The sequence below is a fragment of the Pinus tabuliformis genome, chromosome 2_1 (genome assembly GCF_031772625.1).
Source record: "Pinus tabuliformis cultivar Carrire ecotype Pingquan chromosome 2_1, CPIR1, whole genome shotgun sequence".
In the NCBI taxonomy this organism is placed as follows: domain Eukaryota; kingdom Viridiplantae; phylum Streptophyta; class Pinopsida; order Pinales; family Pinaceae; genus Pinus; species Pinus tabuliformis.
Genome location: NC_142299.1, coordinates 195174821 through 195201018, shown reverse-complemented (window position 1 = coordinate 195201018; position 26198 = coordinate 195174821).

The following is a 26198-nucleotide window of genomic DNA, read 5'->3' as shown; positions in this document are numbered from 1 at the left end:
TATGAATTCAATATAAGCATACAAATATAAGTAGACAATCCTTTACTAATAGTGTTGGGTCCTAGCCTAAGAGCTTCAGCCCTCTGAGTTAACTCAGTGCTGGATCAAGGAATTGCTCATTCTCATTATCAAAACAGAAATTTACATAACAATGTCTTCCACAAGTCTTGAACTCGAAATTGACTATTGTTTTTACAACAAAAATTCAAATCCTAATGAGGCTTTAGGCCTCTTTATTTATACAACTGAAGTCCCCAATGACTTCCTTAAATCTTGGGATTCTTGGCTCCCAAGCACAAGATAAAATAACTCTTTAATTTCCACTCGCTCGGCTTCCTTTTGGTCTCCATCAGTTGGTTGCTTCTACTCCGAGCTAGTGTAATTGATGAAGGAATATTCGAATGAGGGAGGAGTAAATGAGGAGGATCTACCTCCTATAATCTCTCCTTCTTGTCTCATTTGAGTTTCAGCCCTTTCTTATTCAAAATTCGATGATTTTCTCTCGCAAAGCTGCAATCAATCCACATTAGTCCACTAGGCATAATATATCACTTTTACTCATCTCATTAAACAAAATATAATAAAAATATGTAATAAATTGTGAGAAGCGCTGATTTTACTAAGCTAGGAGGTGGATTAAGGTCCATATAGTTACCCAATGATGAGGCACATCACTAGGGTACACTTTGAAGCACATTACATCAGGTTTGAACCTCATTACATGGGCAGACCAACCCATTTTTCCAAGCTCCAAGATACGCAACACATCCACTGACCTAGAAATAACTTTACATGGAATGAAAAACATCTAACCCTCTTTCTGTAGTGTAAAATAACAAATCAAGGTTTGGTGGAAAACCCGTTTTTAGGTAAAACATATTAAACTAGGGTTTGGTTTAAAATGGCTCAAATGGGCTCAAAATTGTTGGAAAGTGTCACATCACATAGGGGGAAAAAATTATTTTATAAACCACCACATGGAAACTTAGAAAACATGACCTAATGGGTCGTAAATCAAGTTTTTTTTTTTTTTTTTTTTTTAAATTCGTAGTTCTACTTGATTTTTTTCTATAGGTCAAATCATAAAGTGAAACTTTGCATAAACATAAGCTTAGGAAAAATTATTTCAATGACACATTTCGCTAGGTTTGGCCAACCTTATAATGAATATGACAACACCCTTTTCATGATTGTGATTTGTGAAAAGATAGACTGACATCCCTAACTTGACATGAAGGTGTAAACATGATGCTAACAGACACCTTGAAGGAAAATATCAACACAGCACCACTACTAGACTTGCCAGAACTTCAACAACCATTCGAGATTGACACATATTTTTCAGTCGATATGCCATGGGTTCAGTATTGATGTACCAACGAAAACTAGTTTGTTACGATTCAGATACTTTCTCTCAAGTTCTTGTAAACTATCCCATGTATGAAAAAGAGTTATATTCCTTGGTTCAAAGAGTCAAGAAATTGAAGAATTATCTAATAGGGAAGGAAACTATCATACATAAACATCTATAGCCTTTATAGTATCTCCAATCAAAGATGAAGTTACAAAAACCTTGTCACTTCAGGTGGATGGGATTCCTTCAATAATACGATTTGGTGATTGATTAAAAGAAGGGTACAAGTAACAAAGTGGCAGATATGCTTTCTAGATGTCCTGTCTCTACATCGATTTTTTTAAAGAATGATTTTCTATCTCATGATAGCTATGCTAAATAATATTCTGTTAATGAATATTTTGAAGAAATTTATGAGAAGCTAACCCATGGATCACAACTGGAGAACTACCATTTGAAATGTAAGTTACTCTACCACCTTGGAAATTTATGTCTTACTACAAGTGACAAAGTCCATGTAATTTGAGAAGCTTACACTTCTCTTGTGTCTAGTCACTTTGGGGTAGGAAAATCTATGTATCACTTACAAAGGTTTCATCACTGGCCTTAGATGAAATAAATTGTAACCAAATACGTAAAAGGATGTGTGATGTGGTCTATTTGTAATCCCACTAATAAAAAATGGGGTTATACACACCAATCCATGTTCCTTCTCATGTTTGGGAGAGTATCTCGATGGATTTTGTACGGGGGTTTCCTTGGTCAAAAAAGGGTCATGGCTACTCGTATGTAGTGGTGGATAGGTTTAATAAGATATCTGTCTTGATGCCATGTAAGAAGCTGATTATTGTTGAGAAAACTGCTCAACCTTTTTTCAACATGTATGGGTCCATTTTGGACTATATACATCCACTATTTTCGATCGATGCCCTTGATTCCTTGGAGAGTTTTGGAAAAGCTTGTGGAAGATGATGGACACAAGGATAAAGAGGAGTATGGTATTCCATCAAAAAAATGATGGACAAATAGAGGACATGAACAAAATAATGGTTCATTTTCTTTGAGGGTATTTCAACAAGCATCCTAAGTCGTGGGATGAGTAGATACATTATGTTCAATATCTGTACAATAGGAATTTTCACACTTCTACTCAAAGTTCACCATTTGAGAAATTCTTTGGGTACCTAGCAAAACGTCAGTTAGATTTGGTCTTAGAGAAAGATAAGGATAAAAATGAATGAAGTTGAATCTGAGATGTCAAAAATTCCACAGTAGTCATTTTTAAAATTAAAATTAAATTATAATACATTAATAATATAATACTATATCATAGAAAGTAAATTAATTTAATTAGGAACATATTCTTAGGTTTCACTTGCAATAATATTTCAATATTTCACTGTTGGCCATTTCTATTGATCGCGCACTATTTATTGCCCCATTTCTCTTTTTCTTCTCCTCAAACTTTGTCATGACAATGGGTCTGGGTATAGAATCAAAATGTTGGCATTCAAAAATTACTACAGTGAATTTCTGACATCTCAAATTTAATATCAACCCCACATAAATTTTCAAACCCTAACGAATGAAGTTTTGAAGATAGATCTTGCAATTTAATTCAACAAATATAAATGATTCATCAAAGCGTGCGGGAATGTTTGGAGAATAGTTAGGTGTCGTATAATGCGTGACATGACAAACACATAGTTGATCACTAGTTCCAGGTTGGATACATGAAATCGATTCTCATAAGCAATGCCAGATTGGCAGGAGAAGGAAACAAGTTGAAACCAATCAAATATGGTCCCTTCACCATATTAGAAAATATTGGAACAAATTCTTATTGTCTTGATCTTCCAACATATATGCAGATGTATTCCCCAGTCAATGTTAAGAACTTTAATCTATAGGAATCATCATGATCATGGACCTTATGGAGAGTATTTGTAACAACCCTGGGTTAAATTTTCATGTAATAAAGGTAATAAAGGAAAAATAAAACCAAGGTCATGAGACTTGTATTCCAAGTTGAATGTTGGGAAAACACTTTAGTGGGCATCACTTTTGGTCTATTTATGGCTAAGTAAATTAGCAAAGGTTGGGAAAGGAAAAGAGGAAATACTTTGAGTTTATTTATGAAAGTAAAGGAAAATAAGAGAAAAAGAACGTGAAGAGGCACAAATATGCATGTGAGGGAAATCAGAGGAAAAATGAAGGAAAATGAAGAAAATAGAGACATCAATATGAGAATAATTTGACAACATTTTCCTATCTTTGGATCAGGAGCAACAAAGGAAAGAGAACAAGCACTTGGACTAAAAAGGGAAAGAAAGGGAAGGAAAAGATCATGAAATGGAAAGAAAAGGAAAGAAAGGAGAAGCATGCATTAGTAGTTTTAACCAAAATATTTTGCAAGTAACATGTTCTGTGTGTGATTTCTTAGATGAGGTGTGAATGCACAATTCATGCATTTTCTTATTTGGTTAATTTTTTGTCATTTGCATGGGTTTTTCCTAGTTTTACATTGGTTTAAACCTTTCCTTTCCATTTCTTGGATAGCCTTGGTGTGATGGTATTTCTTCTCGATTGAGATTTGGATTGCCCAAATATTTTGGAACTGGGTGAGGTGGTCTCAAGAAAATTGTAGGTTTTAACCTCGTACAAAAATTACCTGCATACGAATTCCAAAACAAAGAAAATAAACAATACGAGAGCATAACACATAAAACACATATACACAGAGATTTTCCCCTAGATCCCAAAACTAGGACTACCAACTTGATTTTTCATTATGTTCCCTTCAATGTTACAATGCATATTTATACATGCTGAAGCATCCAATACCATGGACCTAAAACCATCGCGTCCAAAACCATGGACCGAAAACCATAGGTAGGTCCACCCAACCTAATATAGGGTCCAAAAAAAAAATCCTAGGGCATTGCCTCGAACCCCGTATATGGCGGCTACCTGCCCCCCTCAAACCCCTCGGACAAGGGGGGTTGTTGCCCACCCTGTGACCTCCCCGTTGCACAATTTGCGCAACAAAGCGGGGGCTCCGTCCCCCCTCTAATCCCTTGGATCACTACGTGGGTTAGTCATGGAAAGAACATAACACAACCCATCATTCTCCCACTTGTTGTTTTGTTTCCATAGGGGGCCACTGGAGAGCTAAGTCATTTTTTCAGCCCTGAAATGCCCATTATTTCTCTACACCAAGAGAACTTCTCAGAGCTCATATATTTTGTCAATGCATCTACAATATTATTCAAAGTGTCCACCTTTACCAGCAACACCTTTTTGTCTTCTATCATATCCCTCACAAAGTGACACTGAAAATCAATCTACTTTGTCTTTGAATGATAAGCAGGGTTCTTTGCCAAGAAAATTGCATTTTTGTTGTCACAGTCTATCCTTATAGCTCCTTGTACTAACCCCATACTTGAACACAATCTCTGCAACGAAACTGCTTCCTTGCTTACATGAGTGGTTGCCATGTATTCTGCCTCTGTAGTTAATAGTGCCACTACAGATAGTTTCTTACTCATCCAACTAACTGCACCTCCAAATAGGTTAAACACATACCCACTTGTAGGTCTTCTCTGATCCAAATCTCCAACCCAGTATGCATCAACAAAGCCATGAATATCCAAAACTCTATCCAATCCTAGTCTTCCTTTGTAATGAAACCAGCCCATAGAAAGATAGAAAAGAGAGATCCACGCCTTAGAATTCAGCCTCTTCGAGGGGGCAACCTCCTTTACATTACATAAATGAGCAATTCTTGGAGGATTCAAATGACAAAACCTACTTTCTATATATAGGAGTCTAAGGAGTCACAATATAACCCAGCCGACCTAACAATAATAATATAAAGCCACACAAATAACAATAGAGGGATTCTATGGGGCACAGTAATAACAATATGGGGGCAATAGGGCCACAAAAATATTAATAAGGGATACAACTACAATAGTAATGGGGTAATCACTAGTATTATAGGGACCGAACATGCCCCTCTCCTTCAAAAAAGTGTTGTCCTCAACGCTTCAATAGTTCTGGATGCTTCTGTATAAAATTCTCATCCTCCCATGTGGAATCTTCAGCAGATAAGTTCTTCCACTTGATAAGATACTCCGAAATTGATCGATTTCGTAACTATCGAGTTCTTGTTTCTGTGATTGCTTCTGGTTCCAATATGTTTTTTCCTTCTTTGTCAAGTTCTGGAAATATTGTTTGAACTGGGAGCTTGTCGCCTATAACCTTCTTTAAACATGAAACATGGAAAACTGGGTGTAATCGAGAAGCTGCAGGAAGCTCCAATTTGTATGCCATAGTACCAATCTTTTGCAACACCTTGTACGGACCATAATACTTTGGTGATAATTTATTATCCTTCTTAGCTTGCTTGAGGGATATTTGCTTATATGGTTGTAGCAGTAGGAATACCCAATCACCTACATCAAAACTTCTTTCGTTGTGATGTTGATCTTCCTGTTGTTTCATTCTATTATGTGCCAACACAAGGTTATCCTTTAAGAGTTGGAGGACATGTTGTTGATGTTCGATGTGACGTTCCACTACTTGAACCTTAGAATTTTCTCTTAAATATGATGTTATGGATGGTGGATGATATCCATAAAGTGCCATAAATGGGGTCATTTTTGTTGCTGTATGGAAGGAAGTGTTATACCACCATTCAGTCGGAGGGAACCATTTGACCCATTGCATCTATTTATTAGATACAAAGCAACGAATATATCCTTCCAAACATTTTTTTACTGTCTCAGTTTGCCCATCAAATTGAGGATGATAAGATGAGCTATGAGCTAACTGAGTACCAAGACAAGAAAATAATTCTGTCCAAAAATTTCCAGTGAAAATGGGATCTCTGTCACTTACAATAATATTTAGGTTTCCATGTAGCTTTTGAATTGTTTCCATAAATGTAGTAGAAACTGTACTGGCTTTAAATGGATGTGATAATGCACAAAAGTGTGCATACTTGGTAAGTCTGTCAACTACCACCACGATGACACTCTTTCCCTCACACTTGGGTAAACCTGTGATAAAATCCATTGAAACCTCCTCCCAACGTTGGCTTGGAATGGATAAAGGTTGTAATAGACCCAGTGTCTTAATTGTTTCAACTTTATTTTGTTGGCAAACCAAACATTCCACCACAAACTTTTGAATATCTGATTTAAGGCCCTCCCAAAAAAATTCCTTCTTAACCCTGTGGTAAGTTTTTAAAAATCCTGAGTGCCCTCCTAAGGGAGAAGTGTGCAATTCCATAAGAATCTTTTGTTTTAGATGGGAATTCTTACAGAGGTATAGGCGATCTTTGTACCATAACGAATCATTTTTCCAGCTAAATGTACCAGACGTACTGGAGTCTTCTTGTAACTTTCGAATAAGTTCCCACACTTCATCGTTCTTCCATTCCTCCCTTGCTTTGTTTATCCAATCTAGTTGGATAATAGAAATGGCGCACAACAATGCTTCCACATCCTCATCCTTTCTTGAGAGTGCATCTGCCACCACATTTTGCTTCCCTTTTTTGTAGATGATCTCAAAGTCATAACCTATCATCTTTATGACCCACTTTTGTTGCTCTTCAGAGGATAATATTTGTTCTAAAAAGTATTTAAGGCTATCATGATCCGTTTTTACCTTGAAGTGTCTTCCCATTAGGTAGGGTCGCCATTTCTTAAGTGCATGGAGTATTGCCAACATTTCCTTCTCATAAATAGCTTTGTGTAAAAACTTTCCCTTGATTGGACGACTTTCGAAAGCAATGTATCTTTTATCTTGCATTAAAAAAACACCAATTCCATTTCCTGAAGCATCACATTCCACAATAAAGGTTTTTGTGAAGTCTGGTGTAGTTAAGACCAGTGCTTAGCACATTGCCTCTTTAAGATGCTCGAAGGCCTTTGTTGCTTCTGGAGTCCATGAAAATGCATCCTTCTTCAATAATGTTGTTATAGGTGCTTCTATTCTCCCATAATTCTTAACAAACTTGTGATAATACCCTATCAACCTGAGAAATCCTCGCAGATGCTTTATGGATGTGGGGATTTTCCATTCCTTAATGGCTTTAATTTTGCTAGGGTCTACCTTAACTCCTTCATGAGATACAATATGACCTAGATATTCCACCTCTTGTACTCCAAAGAAACATTGGGATCTTTTTGCATATAATTGTTTCTCCTCCAATAATTGTAGTACCCTATCAACATGTTCAACATGATCCTTCCAAGACTTGCTATAGATTAGTATATCATGAAAAAATACTAACACAGATTTTCTAAGGAATGGTTTGAAAATGGAATTCATCAAACCTTGAAATGTTGAAGGTGCATTGGTAAGGCCAAAAGGCATGACCAAAAATTCATAATGACCCTCATGAGTTCTAAATGTTGTTTTCAGAATGTCTTCAGTCTTCATTCTGATTTGATGATATCCTGAATGAAGAAACAACTTGATGAAGTAAATTGATCCATGCAATCCATCTAGTAATTCATCAATGACTGGAATGGGAAACTTATCTTTAATAGTGAGCTTGTTGAGCTCCCTATAATCCTGACACATGTGCCATGATCCATCCTTCTTGTGCACCAATACTACTGGAGCAGAGAAAGAACTTTGACTCGGTTGAATTATACCAGCCTCTAGCATTTCTGCAACCATACGTTCAATTTCACTCTTTTGGGCATAGGGATATATGTATGGCCTGATGTTTCTAGGAACACTTCCTAGAATCAGATGAATAGCATGATCATGATCACGAAGGTGGGAGACCTTTGGGAGTCTCAAATACCTTGGAATGATTGTCCAAGACTTTTTTGAGACCTGGAGAAATAGATGATTCCAATGTGGAAACATCTAGCGAACATAATTGTGCAGTTACACCTCTTTGTTCCTTTTTTAGAAGCTTTGTCATACCGTTAGAGCTGATTATCTTTCCATGTTTCCCCGCAATACCCCTTAATTCAACTTCCTTTCCTTCCACAGAAAATTTCATGAAAAGTTCTTGAAAATTAAAAGCTATTGTACCCAAGGATTGTGGCCATTGGACTCCTAGTACAACATCAACACCTCCACTTGGAATGGAAAGCCTTGGGCTAGTCAATATATATTCTCCCATGGATAGCTTGATATTATGGCACTTTCTAGAGCAATTTATTGTTCCTCCATTTGCAACCATCACTTGACACTCTGGTGCTGGACATAAGAAGCAATTCAATTCTTTTGCTACCTTACAATGAACAAAATTGTGGGTACTTCCTGAATCAATCAACACTATTACCTTTTTCTTCTTGATTTGTCCTTCTATCTTGATGGTTTGAGGAGTGGTAATTCATACCAATGCATTACAAGATATGGTCAGATTCATTTCTTCTTTATCTAGGCTTTGTTCTTGGAGTATATCCTCTTCTTTTGACCTCTCTTGCTCCTTTTCTTCTTCCTCTTCACAATATATGTAGAATAATTTCTTCTCAGCACACTTATGACCTTTAGTGTATTTTCTATCACAACTGTAACAAAGCCCTTTTGCTCTTTTTTCTTCAAATTGTTGTGGTGGCAACTTTATAGGTTGTGGAAGACTAGGGGCAACAACACTTCCATCTTTATAGTAGTGAGTGGTATGCTTCCTGGTTGCCATAATTTTTCTTTCCATTTTTCTTGCTAAACTGAATGCCTTCTCTAATGAATCAGGTTCCCAAAGGCGAACATCATGTTGGATATTATCCTTTAAAGTTCCTATGAACACATCAATCCTATGCTCCTCTAGAATATTTTTTACCCTTATGTTCAATTTTTGGAACTCCTCAATGTGCTCCATTATTGAACCCTTTTGTTTGAGACTTATCAATTGGCTAAAAAAAGTGTTGCTTTTTGTATCCTCATAATGTGCTGTCAAATCTTCCGTAAAAATTGCCCAAGTGATAATTTTTTTATGAGAGCAAAGCCATTGATACCATAAAAACTGATTGGGTTCCAAATATAAAGTTGCAATATGTACCTTTTGTGTGTTTTGCACATTATTGAGGTGGAAAAATTGCTCCATCTGTAATATATATGTTGCGGGATCCTTGCCATCAAACTTCCTCATATCGATTTTTGGAATATGGTGGGTCTTCGATCCAACATTAGAGTCTATGGAATCATGATTAACATTTCTTTTGTTCTCATCATGAGTTTTATTTACTGCCCTTTCACCATTAGTGACCATTTCTTGTAGCAACTTATTCATATTTATCTTCAATTCTTCCATCTTATCATCCATGCCATCAATTTTAGCATCCATGCCATTCATCTTAGCTTCCATGCCATCCATCTTAGCTTCTACACCTTTCTTTAAACAATCCATCTTAGCTTCTACACCTTTCTCTAAACCATCCATCTTAGCTTCTACATCTTTCCTTAAACCATCCATCTTAGATTCTGTTGCTTTTTGTGCTAGTGACACTTGTTTCACTTGGTCTCATAATTTTGATATATCATGCTACATTTCTTCCTCTTCTTCATAAGTCATGCTAGAGCTTTTAGGTTGCTTACTAGGTGTTTTCATTTTCTTTCCTCGGGGCATCAATTACCGATTCAAACTAATTTTTCAAACCAAGCTTATGCAAAAATTTAAAAAAAACTACGCACCTTTTCTCACTTTGTAGAAGCTTGATATTGAATCTGATGTATCTCTGCAATTTCAGATCATCCAATTCTAAAATTGCGACCTATAGTAGCTCTCTGTGTCCTCTTTCCAATGCCACCAGTGTGATCCAAGTTGGATTCTCCAAGGAAGAGTTATGCACAATCTCCCAAGATGACCTGATTATAGACTAGTTCAGTAGAGAAAACTTGTACGAGGGGGCAACCTCCTTTACATTACATAAATGAGCAATTCTTGGATGATTCAAATGACAAAACCTGATTTCTATATATAGGAGTCTAAGGAGTCACAATATAACCCAACCGACCTAAGAATAATAATATAAAGCCACAAAAATAACAATAGAGGCATTCTATGGGGCACAGTAATAACAATATAGGGGCAATAGGGGCACAACAATATTAATAAGGGATACAACTAAAATAGTAATGGGGTAATCACTAGTATTATAGGGACCCAACATCCTTAGTAGCGCTAACCATAATCACTAGTGCCACTTAAATACTTGAAAACCCGCTTCACTATTGTCCAATGATCCTTACCTAGTTTTGACATAAACCTGCTCAATACTCCCATTGCATGTGCAATGTCTAGTCTAGTACAGACCATTGCATACATCAGCCTACTGACTGCACTTGCATATGGAACACGGGACATATCCTCTTCCTCTTCTTGTGTCTTGGGACACTGTTTAGCAGATAACTTTACACCTACAGGAATAGGAACCTTCACCGGTTTACTATCCTGCATATTAAACCTCTGCAGTATTGTCTCAAAATACTTCCTCTAGTTTAACCAGAGCTTCCTCTTTGCCCGATCTATTTTAATTTCCATGCCCAAAATATAGTTTGCAACACCAAGATCTTTCATGTCAAATTTGGAGGACAATTGGGTCTTCAAATCCTGGATAATTTCTTTGTCATTTCCAACCAACAACATATAGTCCACATACAAGACCAAATAAATAACACATTCACTAATTAATTTAAAATACACACAGTGATCTACTTTGCTTCAAGTGAAGCCAAGTCCCTATATAAATGTATTAAATTTCTGATACCACATCCTTGGTGACTGTTTTAACCCATACAGAGACTTATTTAACTTGCATACCAGTTCTTTATTACCCTTCACCGCAAAGCCTTTAGGTTGTGTTAACACCCAGGTTGTTCCCTATGACTCCCAAGGGAATACGGCCGGGGTAACCACTAACCAATCTTTGGATCTCTGCTTCTAGCCTAACAGTGATCAGAGAGGGCTCTCTCTTTATGATTTGTAACTGTTTGTTGTAGGGTTTTAGGCTAGCTATTATGCACTGTGTTTTGTTTATGTTTGGTTGGTGAAATTCCTTTTAGGTTCTAGTGAAGTAGTTTTCTGAGAAGTTGAGTACCATTGGGCAATGGAGTCTGTAGCTGTATGTGTTTGAAGTTTTGAGATGAAAGATGGGACTTACAGGGCCATTTGGGAGTTTAATAGAACAGATTTTTGATTAAAAGACTGGAAACAGGTAGCACGAATAGTGAAAGCATTTAAGAATTTCCACTATTTATCTATGTGTTCCCAACTGATAGCTTAAAGAAGAGAAAACAGAGGTCTTAGGGGCAAAGTTGAATCCCAGAGAATGACTGTTACAATAAAAAACACAGTCTTGAATTGCAGCATTTAAGAATTACAATTTTGTTACTGTATAAGAGGAAAACATTTATAATAGCTCAGTTTGAGTCCAGGGTAAACATGGTTAAATCCTGGTACTATCCTTTCACCTTGCTATCAAGTGTAAACATAAGAACAGTAAAGAGAACAAAAGACTCAAAACAGACACGACAAAGAGATTTGAGAATACTTATAGTTTTATGCAACACCCATGGAATCCTGTAACATGCATCCTTCACCACAAGACATCAAATAACACTGAGCCTTGGAAATTCCATACTTCCTTTGTATTGGTTCTCTGAAAATGTTACAACGAGCCAGAGCTCTTCTAAGAAAATAATAACCATCAACCAACCCCTTTCACTGCTGTGAAGGGTGAATATATACTTGCGGTCATTTACAAAATATCTGAGTCCTCTGTTATCTCAGATTTACTTCCTTACCAACTATCTAAGATATTATGGGCAGAATTTAATGCAGCATTTAATACATAGTACACGCATTTTAATGCTCTGTCAGAAGATATTTTAGCTTTGTAGGAATAGCTAAGTCGGTCTGAGTATTCGGAGTTAATGCATAGAAAACCCGGCTGTAGGCTGGTACACTGTGTCTCGGGCCTGTCAGCTGTATCTTTGACTGCCGCTGGTGGTGAGTCATTGGTCTGGCTGAGTTGGCTCAGCCTCTGCCTTTTCCTGTGGGTATTAATTCCCAAAATTGTCACTGTATGTACCTGCTTCTTTCCCTTTGCGCTATTGGTTCTGTCCCGTTAAAATTGTCTGGGTCAAATGCCTCCAGACATCCTGTGTGGGCAGTTGATGTGCCAAAATTGCCCCTAGAGTCTCATCTGCTTCTGTGAACTTGAAGAAATTGGGTGGTGTATCAAACAGATGCTCTATCTCATTCATGAGAAAAAACAGGTTCTCCACTCTGTCATACATCATTTGCCCTGTGGCTGGCCCTGTGTCCTTTGAAGTGCTGGGAGGTTTTGCAATCTCTGCTACTGCATGTGCATCAATTCTCTTGTTATAGTTGTCCAGGGTGAGCAGTCTTCCCACGCTGCTCAAAATGTTGGGGAGGCCTCTGTTCTGCAGTGTTACAAACTTCTCCAGGAACCTGTTAATTTCTGTCTGCATGTCCTGTGTCCTTCTTTCCAAGGTTCCAATCAAGTTTCTCAATGTAACAACTCTCTTGGCTATGGCAATCGTTTCTGTCCTGTTGTTGATTCCCATGCTAGCCAATTGAGTGCTGGTTTTGTAATTCAGGATATTGATCATCCTGGTAGCTGCTTCTGGCATGTGCCCAAGGCTTGCCCTTGCTCTCTGTATTTCCTTGTTTGCTTTGGTGATGAGCACCATTTGTTCATCCATGGTTTCAATGTATTGCCACTGTTTGGCAATGGATCTCCCAATGTTGCTCCACAACACTGCTTTCATATCAGCTGTCACCCTTTCCAGTGCAAGCTCTTTTTCCAGCTCAGCAATCCTTCTCTTAAGGGTTTTCACCTCTCTCTCCTTGGCTGCCTCATTTTGTTTGCTTTTATCAAATTTCTCATTAACATTAGCCAAGTTCTGTTTGAGCCCATCCAGCTCTTTCATTTGAGCTTCCATAGCTCGGATCTCTGCTTGCAGCTTTTGCATGTCTAGACTAGCAGCCTGTTATGATGTTGTAGTTGTTGCTGCTGTGGATGGCGCTGTAGTTGGTGCTGTAGCTTCTGTTTGCTGAGGAGGAGGAGCAGTCTTTGGAGGGACTTCCTCAAGATTTATTATCACAGGAGGAGGCTGGGAGGGATGGCCCTCTTCTCTTTGCTTCAGTGCTTCCTGTAGTGCTGCCTTTGCAGTTTCAGTTTGTCCTAGCTGGTCTTGAGTCCTAACCAGCTCTTTGTATAAGGATACCAGCAGGTCTGTGGTATCTTTTTCTTGCCGTTGCTGGGCAACTTCATCTGTTTGTGGATGGATGGTGGCCGGGAGTTTGATTTTCTTTCTTAGGGCTGCCATGTCTGCATCCCTTATTTTCAGCAGTTCTTGGATGCCTTTGACATCCTTGGGATCATGTCCTATCTCTATGATTACCTCCTCCAAGGATTTGATCCTGTTGTCCTTGGCTTGTGAGGATGCTCGTTCCAATTCTAGCTGGGATGATGTATTGTCTAGGCTGCTCTTTAACTTGTAATTTTCCAGTGTCTCATCTGCCAGGGAGGCATACACCATTTCACCCGTTTGTTTGTGTAACTCTATCTTATCCATGGGGTGAATATCTTTAGCCAGAACCTCCATGTTGGTTCTTAAATAGTCTGAGGTGGACTGAGGATGTAGAGTTGTGGGCATAAAATGGCTCATTATCATTTTGCCCTCACTCACATCAAAAGCAGACATTAGTCTCTGCTGGTTGCTGGGGGCTAGTTTTAACAAGTGATCATAGAGTTGCACTTTTATGGGATCACTCCTTCTCTTGATTTCGATGAACTGCTGCTTTATACTTGAGTGCCCCTCTCTATGCCGGCCAGAAGAGCTGACCTCTCCTCCCATTGTCATATCTGGTCCTCTTTGAGATGAGCTGGCCGAGAGTTCTCCACTGGGTGGGCCCATGCCCATGGCCTGCCTTACTGCTATGTCCTCCTCTTGGGAGTCATTCAATCTTTGTCTCTTCTCTCCTCTGATCAAGGATGAAGTCTGGGGAGTCTCTCTCTCTCTCTTTCTGGTTAAGTCCTCCTTCTGAGGTGTTTGGAGGACTGAGCTGTCCACATTGATGTCTGTTCTTGGAGACAACTCTGTTTGGGGCTGCTGTTCTGTAGATCCGGGCAAATCTGTCTCTTTATTTTGCTGTAATGGCTGCTGCCCACTAGTTTGTGGTTTATCTTGTTGCTGCCCCAACTCCCGTTCTTCCATTTCTTCTTGCTGCTGTAGCAAGGTGTCAACCTGTTCTTCTGTTAATATAGGTGGTTGTTCCACCTGTTTGCCTTTGTCCTTGCTTGCTGCTTGGGTTGTCTGCTCGGCAGTTCGCTGTTGTGTTGCTGGTGTTGTGGTGGCTGCCCCAATTTGCCTCCTGTAGGAAATAGGCACCTGTCCATAAGTTTCCAAGTCAGCTTGTTTTTGGACATTTCTAGCCTCTTGCTCAAGTATTTCTTCGTTAGTCATTTGCTCTACTAATGTGCCCTCTTCCCAATCTGGTGCATTTGCATATTTTTCAATTTCAGGTAATCTGGCATGAGCATAGTTGCCTAACTTATACCTGATCCTCCTGAGGGAAATAGAGTGGTTAGGGTCATATGGAATCCACTCAAAACTAGTTTTCAACTGGAGTCCTTCCAGGATCCTGTCTGCCTCTTTCCAGCCTTCCTCCTTTCTGTTGTATAAGAAAGGACCTAGCTGATTTCTCACTTTCAACTGTGATTTCTTGTTTTTACTCTGAAAGTGTAGGTAATCTGAGTTCCCAAATTGCCTGAAATATTCTAAGGCAAACAGTCTCATGGGAACGTACCTTGGCAGCCTAAATGGATTTAATTCACATCCATACACCCTAATGACTGTGTGATTCTGGTAGAAGTACCAGTTGCCGATGTTGTAAAGCTTGTTCAAATGAAGAATTCTTTTCATGTCATCGGTCAGTCTAGGAGGAGGGGCACCTTGCAGCACTGTTAGGGCTGGATGAACAAATAAATCAATAAACTCACAGTATGTATAAGGTGATACTGAGGTACGATGGAACACAGGGGTCCAAAAAACAACTGATCTTGGGGTTCCTTGGGCGTTGAGTGACCTCAAAGGGACAGAGAAGGTAGCTGGCTGGTTGAACAAGAACAGATGATATATGTAGGAGGTGTATCTGAACAGCCTCTCCCTCTTCAAGTTCATGAACTGGTCATGAATCTTCTCAGCTATATAAGTTGCATAATCATAGTGGATAGCTGGAGGCTTACCCGGGGCAAATATGGACAGCATGGCCAATATGCTGTCATCTACATCTTCCAGTCCTCTGAATCCCAGGACATATCCAATCAAGTCCACCATCATCCTGCCCAACTCATTCAGGTATTGGTAACCAATGGGAGGGGTTCTGACTGCTTCAGAGCTAGGGGTAACAAATAGCTGGTTAATCTTCACAATCTGGTCATTAGACAGTTTGTTTCCTCTCCTTATCAAATCTTGCATGGAAAGAGGGGTCAGTTTCTTGGCTGTATGAAAATGCAGCATCTGATTTATACTCTCTGGAGTGATCTGAAACAGGACTAGGCCTGTGGGGCTAATGACTGCCCTTTGGCTGGGGTCATAGCACTCTTGGCAACTGTAGATGAGCTCTGGCATTGGATTGACTTGGGGAAGGTTGTATATGGGCAAATTTGATTCCCAGATCCCCAGGATATCTGCTCCACTCATGTGCTGGGCTCTCAGTTCATTTAACATCTGGATATTATACTTAGTTCCCATAGGAAACCAGTCCAACATCTGGTAATCCATGTCTCCCAGGGGTTTCCATGCTAATTCTTGGTGGGGGGCATTGATAGGCTTAATATTGAGAGCAATGGGAGTCTCCATAGCTTGTGAAGGGATAAACTAATGCAATTTGACAAGTGAGTTGGCAAAGACAGACTGCAGATTGCCCTCTGTGGTAAAAACTTGATTTTCTGAACTGTCAGAGGGGAATTTACCAGCTAGAAATTGAAATACTGCTGGTAATTGGTTACAGAGATTCTTTTGGTGCCCAATTTAGCTCCTGGTAGTAATTCAGAGGTATTCAGCGGGGCATTAGCCGAGAAAACGCAGGACGAGGGGTTTTCAGATGAATTGCAGTTTGTTACAACTCTGCAGGGAATTTTTGGACTTCACAGAGACAATGGTGGAGGTATAACCCGGTTCTAGCGGTGAAAAAATCTGTTTTACGGTCCTATTATGCCTGTGAGCAGTTTAGAGCAGAATGCAGGTCGAATGGAGGGCAGGGTAGGGTAAATACCTGTAACTTGACGTGCAGAAGTCGTGATAAGGTGTACTGCAGTTGCTGGAGTGGTCGCCTTTGTTGAATTTATAGGTTGGCGGAAATCCGGGCAGAAACGGTTAAACAGAGAGTTCGGCAGACAATAACAGTGAAATGGTAAAAAATGCGTGAAATTTGGTTAATATGAGATTTTTACCCATTTGGCGCTTTTATAGGATGACGTCAGCATGACGTCATTGGTGGGTCACGGTGATGTGACGTCAGCAGACGTCATCGGGGAGGACGTGGCAGCAGACGACCGGTCAACGGGGGTGAGGTGGCAGCCCAGTCAGCGGTGAGCTGGACGCGGCGGGACGGTCAAATAGCGGACGGGCGGAGGTTAAGCCGTGAAGGTTACGGTTAAGGCTTTAACCGTCACGGTCTCTCGGGGCGGTTAGAGTACGGCGCCCAGGGTGTCAGAGGGAGCTCCGAGACGGTCTAACGGGCGACGCGTGGCAGAGGCATGACGAGGCGCAACGTCATGTTCTCGGGAGTTAACGCGCGGATGTGGACGGCGTTCCGATATTGTGGTGGGCCGTCGGATCTGGAGGGCTTGATCCGACGGCTGGCGGAGGTGTAAGGTACACGGCGGATAGGGCGGCGGAAAAATTTAACGTTTATGGGTTTTTTGACAAGGTTTTCAAATGTTTCAACCTCTGACCACCCGCGCTTGCATTTGGGGGCATGCTGAAGGCGGGATTTTGCCTTTTATAAGGTTTGCGGAGGGTTTGTGGGCTAGAGGGGTTTAGAGAGGGGTTTATACCCATGCAAAGGTATTTTTTGAGGGGAAATGATCTGCAGCAAAGGGAGAGTATCAGAGATAGGTTCACCATGGTGGCCAGATGCCACTATGATCCCTCTTTGCAGATTTCTCGGCTATTATGCCTAGGGGAGGGAATATATAACATTTAGGGCTTTATACACCTTAGTGTTATTACTATTAGGGCAAGGGGTAGAATAAGGGAGTTAAATAGTAGAATTAGGAGTTAGTAAAGTGAAGGAGGGGAATCTTTGAGAAAGGGGATGTTAATGATGGAGTAAGGGGGAAAAAGTGAAGTTAGTGATGCTTTCTGCTGTGAATCCATGAAATTCACCACCTTTTTTGCTGATATGTCCATTGCCTTGGCAAAATATCTTTGACAACTATGTAATGGTGAACCTGTCCTTTCTGCAACCACAACTGCCTACCCAACTATTTCACCTAACATTTTTTAGTTTCTTCTTGGAGGGGCACTTAGACTTGCAACCCTCAATTGCCTTTTCTTTTCTTTGGCTTTTTCCTTTTTTACTCTATCTGCTTCTACCCTTATCTCTTCCAAGGTCCCAGATTAGGCTTTTGGGAACCTTTGTTTCTCTACCTGAACTACTTGTCTGCCAAGATTAAGCTGTTCGGACAGACTTCTTTCTCTATTCTACAACTCAAAATTGAAACATGGCATGATCCAGATTAGACTGTTGAATCATCCACAAAAATGTAATAAGGTCCTCAATATCTGAAGTAATTTCACACACCTCTGATCACCTGGAAATATGGGATCTTTGTGCTAACAAAGCAGAGCCTATTTGGATTTTCAATAATCAATCATGAAATATGAAACCTATTACTATAGGTATCCAACAGTGGCTCCACATGGGGATGGTTTTTCTTTTGAAAGACCAAGAACAGCAGGTCAGATTGCCTTGTTCCTTGAATGTCCATCTTAATCTTTGAGCTCTGATACATGTAACCTGTCAAAATTGTGTGCTTTTTGATGGGAACCTCTGGTTCTATGTGCCTGTTGCTGCTAGGTGCAGCACTTGGAAAACCTCTTCTTACAAACTAAAAATAGAAAACATATATAGGCCTGAATATATACAATGAACCTTTGGATCCTTATCATAGTGGACCATCATAATAGTGCTTCAGCATCCTGCCATTGACAGGACCTTCATCCAGTTCAGTTACAGTCAAACTTTTAAGGAAATAAGTGTTATTACCTTGCACTGCTTGGACAGCAAATGGTCCTTTCCATAAAGAATCAAACTTCCCATGTTTCCCTTTGTCTTCTCTTCTTGCATCCCACTTTAGAACTTTGTCTCCTAGATTGAAGTCTTCTGCTTTGGTTCTTCTGTCAAAGGCCTTTTTCAGTTTCTCTTGTAGTATCTGCACTCTGCTGAAAACTTGTTCTCTGGTTTGCTGTAAACAGATTATCTGGTTGATCCTTCTTTGCATGTCATTTGGCTCTGCTTGACTTTCTTGTAGAAGTTTCATAACTGGCACCCCTAGTGATGAAGGAAATCTGGCCTCTAATCCGTAGACTAACTCATATGGGCTGGTCCCAATTGATCTTTTGGTGGTTAATCTGTCTGCCCATAAAGCATTTACTAGTTTCTTGTGCCAGTTCTTTTTGTTCTCTTCCAGCACTTTCTTTATGATGTTTATCAAGCTTTTGTTTGATGATTCAGCAAGACCATTTCCCTGAGGATAGTAAGCTGTAGAATGGCCCAAAGTGATATGAAATTTATGGCAAAAGTTTACCATTTTCTTGGATCTGAAGGCAGCAGCATTGTCTGTTATTATCTTGTCTGGGCAGCCAAATCTGGCCAGTATATTGTTCTCTAAGAATTGAATGATCACTGAGTCATTTGCTTGTCTGCATGGGGCAGCTTCAATCCACTTGGTGAAGTAGTCTGTTGCAGTCAAAATCCATCTGTGTTGTCCTGAAGATGAGGGATGAATCTCTCCAATGAAATCCAAGCCCCATTGTTGAAAAGGTCTTTCTGTTGAAATGGGCCTCAAAGGAAGTGGCAGCAACTGTCTTCTGCCTTCAAACAGTTGGCACTTGTGGCATGATGTTGTGAATTTCTTCACATCTGAGAACATGGTGGGCCAGTAATAACCGGCCCTTAATATTTTGTCCACAGTGGACTTCCAGTACAAATGTCCACCACAGTCTCCAGCATGGAATTCTTGCATAATTTTATCAGTTTCATTCTCAAGAAGACAGTGCAGCAAAATACCTTCATGGTTTTTCCAGAGTAGATTCTCATCTAACACACAAAATTTGGATGTTTTCATTTTTAGGAACCTAGACTTAGTTCTGGACAGTCCTGGGGGAGCACACAGGTTTTGTAACACATAACAGATATCAGAGTACCATGGAGATTGTTCAAAGGCTACATTGATCTTTGGAGTCGCCAGCTCTGTTTCACTGTCCAGTTGGTTGATATCTAAGGCTTGGAAATTTGATTCTGTCATTAACTTAGCCAAACCTTGCCCTTTTATTAACTTTGTAGGCTTTATTTCAATGTCAAATTCAAGTATGTTTGCAATCCATTTTCCTCTTCTACCCTCTAAGTTTTCTTGGGTGAGAATGTCTTTGACAATAGGACTTGGTACATAAGCCACAACATGAGAGTAAAGGATATAGATCCTAAAATCTTTGATAGCTTTGATTAGTGCATAGGCTTGTTTTTCCATTATTTGGTATTTCAAAGGAGCATCTCTAAGAGCTCTGCTGAAGAAGGCAATGGGCTTTTCATTCCCTTGATCATTTTTCTGCAATAAAACAGCAGCAATAGTATGCTGGGAGGCAAAAGAAAAAATAATAAAGTCTTTGTCAAACTGAGGATTAGTTAATACCGGGGTTTGGGTTAAAGCCAGTTTTATGCTTTCAAAGGCTTGCTTTGCTTCCACAGTCCACTTAACCTTTGAATCTTTCTTTAGCATATTGTTTAGCAGTCTGATCAATTCTGCTAAATTTGGGATGAACCTTCTTAAAAAATTGAGTTTTCCTAAGAATCCTTGCAACTCTTTGACATTCCTAGGGTGAGGCATTTGTAGGATCGCTTGTATCCTATCTGGATCAATTCTTATGCCATCTTTTGAAATGATGTGTCCTAAAAGTTTCCCTTCTTCCAAACCAAATAAAGACTTCTTGGGGTTTAAGGAAATGCCATATTTTCTGCATGTTATGAAAATCTGTCTTAAATGTTTCAAATGTTCTTGGTCAGATTTTGAGAAGGGTGTAAGATCATCTAAGTAAATGACCAGGAAATCATGAATTTCTTTTGCAAAAGCAATGTCCATTGCTCTTTGAAATGTTGCCCCAGCATTCTTCAATCCAAAGGGCATTTTCACATACTTGAAAGTACCCCATGGGGTAGTAAATGCAGTTTTGTCTTGATCGTCAGGGTGTACCAGGATTTGATTGAAACCTGAGAAGCCATCCAACAATGATATTCTTGAGGCTCCCACTACTCTTTGAAGGATGTGGTCCATTTTGGGTAAGGGATAGTTGTCTTTGAGTGACACTAGGTTCAAATTCCTTAAGTCTACACAGAGTCTAATCTCACCAGTTTTCTTTCTTGTAGGGACCAAATTTGAAATCCAGTCAGAGAACCTGATTGGTGCTATGATCCCCGCTTTGAACATTTTTTGTAATTCCTTTTCAATGGAAGGAAGAAGCACAGGATTGATTCTTCTCAATTTCTGTTTGAATGGTTTTTGATTAGGCTTGAGGGGAATGGTGTGCTGTATAACAGAGGTATCATAAGACTTCAAGTCTTCATATCCCCAGGCAAAGACATCTTGGAACTCTTTAAAGAGGTCAACATATTTGGGTTTTTGGTCAGGGGGTAAAGCAGCAGATAGCTTTATTATTTTAGGCTTGTCAGTGGTACCAATGTTACATTCTTCAATTGTTGCATCTAATGGCTGCATCTTTGGTTTCCTGGAGACATCATTTGAGTCAAAAATATCCTCTAGTGGGGTAAGGCCTGCTGGAAGAAGATTGTCTTTGAGTTGTATGATTTCATCTTCAGCACTGCCCAGCTCTTCACAATCAATTTGGTGAATTTGCTGAATGTTTTCTTTGTTGAAAATGGTTGGACTGAGTAGTTGTTTTGCTGTCCTAGGTGACATTGGGTGAGCAGACTGTTGAAACTGTAATTGTGATTGACTTGCTCCATCAGTAATTTGAGATTGACTTGCTGTCTCAAGATCAATATTTAATCCTGTAAACTCTTGTTGCAAGGTTAAAAAGTTGTTTATTTGCCTATCATTCTCAAATACTTGCCACTCTTTGACATTGTTTGGGATAGAAGGTCTATATTTGACCTCTGCTGTGAAACAATTGTTGGGTTGTAATGGGAACTTGAAGGTGCTGGCAAATGTTGCCAAGCTGTGAGCATGGAGATTGTGGCCCCTTGGAATCTTTGTGATAACAAACTCGGAGAAAGTTTCTAATATTTCAATTACAGCAGACCTATAGGACCTTAATCTTTTGTCATTGGTGACAAAATCCCCTTTTACTTGTTGAATTACTAGATCAGAGTCCCCCATGATTGAGAGGCTATGTGCTTGTAATGATTTTGCAATCTTGAGACCTAGTAGCAGAGCTTCATATTCTGCCATGTTATTAGTGCATCTAAAGTTCAATCTATAAGCCCTGCCTTGTGCACAGGCCTTTTCTTTGTTATGTATCCATACTCCAGCTCCTGCCCCTAACTTGTTAACTGAGCCATCAAACTCTAGGACCCACAGACTATCTTGCTGGTCAGGGGATCTTAAACTCTTTTCATGGGATGGCCATGTGAGCATGAGTTGAGGTTTCTTTTTCCATTTGTCTCCTAGGATAATTTCATCATTTGTTTGACAATTTTTTACAACTGAAGGAGGGTGAATGGGTATTGTTGGGCTGATTAAATTTTGGCAGGTGCCATTTGTTTGATGGATGTTTTGCTCTGGTTTAAATGTCTCCGTGCTAATGTGACTGCCCGAGAGGCCTATGCTGTCATTAAAGAGGATGTAAGAGTCTACGTCTGAATGGACAGCATATATTGGAAAATTTTGAGGCTTTTCTTCACTGCTGACCATGTATTTCATGAGTGTTTCCCTATAAAGTCTCTTGGGTTGTCCAAAGACAGAGATGGTTGCATATGACATGTCTAATTGCAGGGAGCCTTGGAGCTTGGCTCCCCATGATCTTGATAAGAGCATTCCATATTTGGGTGGGATATCAGCAACAACAACATCCATTAAAATGGTTTTGTTGGGAAATTGAACCAGGGACACACATAAATCCTTAATCAGGCCCAAGCATTTTACTTGACTAGAATCAAAAGAAAACAGGTCTTTGTATGGTCTTGTTATATCCAAATTTAATCTTTCCATGACTGCTTTTGGCATGAGGTTGTGAGATGCACCTGAGTCAAACATTGCATTGTGCAGTATTTTATCATGAACGTGCAAACTGACATAAAAAGGTAAGACCCCTGTGACTACTGTTTTTCCATCTACCTCTGGACCAAACAGTAATTCTGGAGTGTCATCTAGCACATTTACATCATCTTTGTTGTTGGTGAGCTGAAGGGATTTTTTGATCTGTTGTTTGTATATGTCATGCTTTGCTAACTCTGAGAGGGGAATTGCTACCTTTAACTTGCCAATCTCTACTCCTAAGTCAAAGGGTTTATCCACCTGCATTTTAAGGTCACGGACAGCAGTCCTTTCCTTGTTCAATGACTCTTCCGGTTGGATTTCATCTTGATTTTGGAACCTGCCCCTCATGCCCATGTCTTGAGGGGTGATATTCGGATTTGGGTGAGAGGATGAAGTTGCTGTGGGCTCTTGTGAGGTAGGCAGTAATTCAGTGACCTCCTCAACCACTACTTCCTTTGCAGGCAAGTTTGTTTTGTGATTAGGTTCAGTGACTGAGTCTTCTTTAGATTGTTGTTTATCCTTTACCTTTTCTGGCTGATTTGCATTCACAGTCCTACTTCTTAGTTTGTACTGCTTATGGACTTCATATACAGCAGTATCATATCCTTGCTTGAAGTCAAAGGATTCTCCTGATTGTGTTTGGAATGTTTTGTTTTCATCCTCATCATGGTCTTCTTGTGTTAGGAAAACATGGCTTTTACCATCCAGCCCTATTAAATTGATCTCAGGATCTTCATTGAGCTGATTAGCTGAGGAAGTTTCTGCATAATTTTCTTGAAAAGGTGGTCTGATATCTTGGTCAGCACCTGTTTTTCCTGTATTGGGGTTTTGTGTTCTCCTAAAATTTGGGTTTCTAGGAGTATTGTTTTGTGGCGCTTCCCAGGATGACTTTCTTTCTACTGATTCCACTCTTTCACCTAGTCTTTTCATGCTGTTTAGAATTGCTTCCAACTTCTGATCGAAGCCCGAGGGCTCTTCTTTGAAACCAACCTTCTTTTCCAGCTTTGCCCTGTTTCTTTTGGCAATTAGGTTGGCCTCTACAGTGACTGCAACTCTTTGGGCTTCTGCAAGGGTTGGAGGGTCTCTTTCTCTCAACTGATAGGCCATATCAGAGTCAAAACCATCGGGGAAGTTATAAAGGGCTAAATCAGGAGGGGGCCTTAAGTTCTGGGGAATAGCATTGTATATGTTGTTAAACCTAGCACAATATTCCAACACCGTTTCTTGGGGACCTCTTCTAATGGTGTTGTATTCCCCGAGTATATGGTGTGGATCTCTCTTTTTCTCCCATCTGTTGGTAAATTCCTGGTATAGAACTTCAGAGGTTGCAATGGAATTTGCATTCAAGGATCTAAACCAAGTTCTGACATCCCCAGTTAGGCTTTGGACAAAAATTCTCATCCTGACACTATCATCATCAATTTCATAGGTCTCAAAGTGGTCTTGCATCTTTTTAGCATGCTGGATGGCTGTCAAAGGGCCATGGGAATCAAAAAATGAGAGTCTGGTTTGATAATCTTGGGGTAGGGCTGGCGCATTGGCTGGAATCTGCAATGGTGCATATCTGTTAGCCATGTTTATAGGGTTAATAGGGTTGATAGGAACAAATGGGACAACTGGGATAACAGGTGTACTGGGGTTAATAGGATGGGTAACAAGTGGAGAACTGGTTGAGTGAGTATGTGCAGATGGTGAAGATGGGAGAGGAGGACTTTGAGGTGTTGATGATGAACTAGGGGAATTAGGTGTGGAACGGAAAAGGACTTTACAAGGAGTTGGTATGAGGATAGGTTGGTCTAAACTTATGACTGGATCAGCAGGCCTCTCCTGCTTGTGCTGTTTCCTTATGTTTTTTGTGATGATGTTTGGATTATTAACAATGATAGGCTGATCAGGGTCAGGATGTGCCCTAGTATGCCTTGGGTTTCTTTTAGGAGCCAGCTTCTAAGTGTTCTTTCAGAACTTTATACAGAAGTTTAGTATTTACAAGGGCAAAATAAGAACTCTGGAATGACTATATATGTTTCAAGGCCAGGATAAGTTTCCCTAGTTAGCTCTTCCCTAAGACTGCCCCTGTATCACAGAAACAGTCCTAAGATGTCTTGGCTAGCTTCAGGCTTGATGAAAGCTTTGGAAGATAGATAGTGATTGAATAGTCTTTTTCCCCAGCGGAGTCGCCAATTATGTTAACACCCAGGTTGTTCCCTATGACTCCCAAGGGAATACGGCCGGGGTAACCACTAACCAATCTTTGGATCTCTGCTTCTAGCCTAACAGTGATCAGAGAGGGCTCTCTCTTTATGATTTGTAACTGTTTGTTGTAGGGTTTTAGGCTAGCTATTATGCACTGTGTTTTGTTTATGTTTGGTTGGTGAAATTCCTTTTAGGTTCTAGTGAAGTAGTTTTCTGAGAAGTTGAGTACCATTGGGCAATGGAGTCTGTAGCTGTATGTGTTTGAAGTTTTGAGATGAAAGATGGGACTTACAGGGCCATTTGGGAGTTTAATAGAACAGATTTTTGATTAAAAGACTGGAAACAGGTAGCACGAATAGTGAAAGCATTTAAGAATTTCCACTATTTATCTATGTGTTCCCAACTGATAGCTTAAAGAAGAGAAAACAGAGGTCTTAGGGGCAAAGTTGAATCCCAGAGAATGACTGTTACAATAAAAAACACAGTCTTGAATTGCAGCATTTAAGAATTACAATTCTGTTACTGTATAAGAGGAAAACATTTATAATAGCTCAGTTTGAGTCCAGGGTAAACATGGTTAAATCCTGGTACTATCCTTTCACCTTGCTGTCAAGTGTAAACATAAGAACAGTAAAGAGAACAAAAGACTCAAAACAGACACGACAAAGAGATTTGAGAATACTTATAGTTTTATGCAACACCCATGGAATCCTGTAACATGCATCCTTCACCACAAGACATCAAATAACACTGAGCCTTGGAAATTCCATACTTCCTTTGTATTGGTTCTCTGAAAATGTTACAACGAGCCAGAGCTCTTCTAAGAAAATAATAACCATCAACCAACCCCTTTCACTGCTGTGAAGGGTGAATATATACTTGCGGTCATTTACAAAATATCTGAGTCCTCTGTTATCTCAGATTTACTTCCTTACCAACTATCTAAGATATTATGGGCAGAATTTAATGCAGCATTTAATACATAGTACAGGCATTTTAATGCTCTGTCAGAAGATATTTTAGCTTTGTAGGAATAGCTAAGTCGGTCTGAGTATTCGGAGTTAATGCATAGAAAACCCGGCTGTAGGCTGGTACACTGTGTCTCGGGCCTGTCAGCTGTATCTTTGACTGCCGCTGGTGGTGAGTCATTG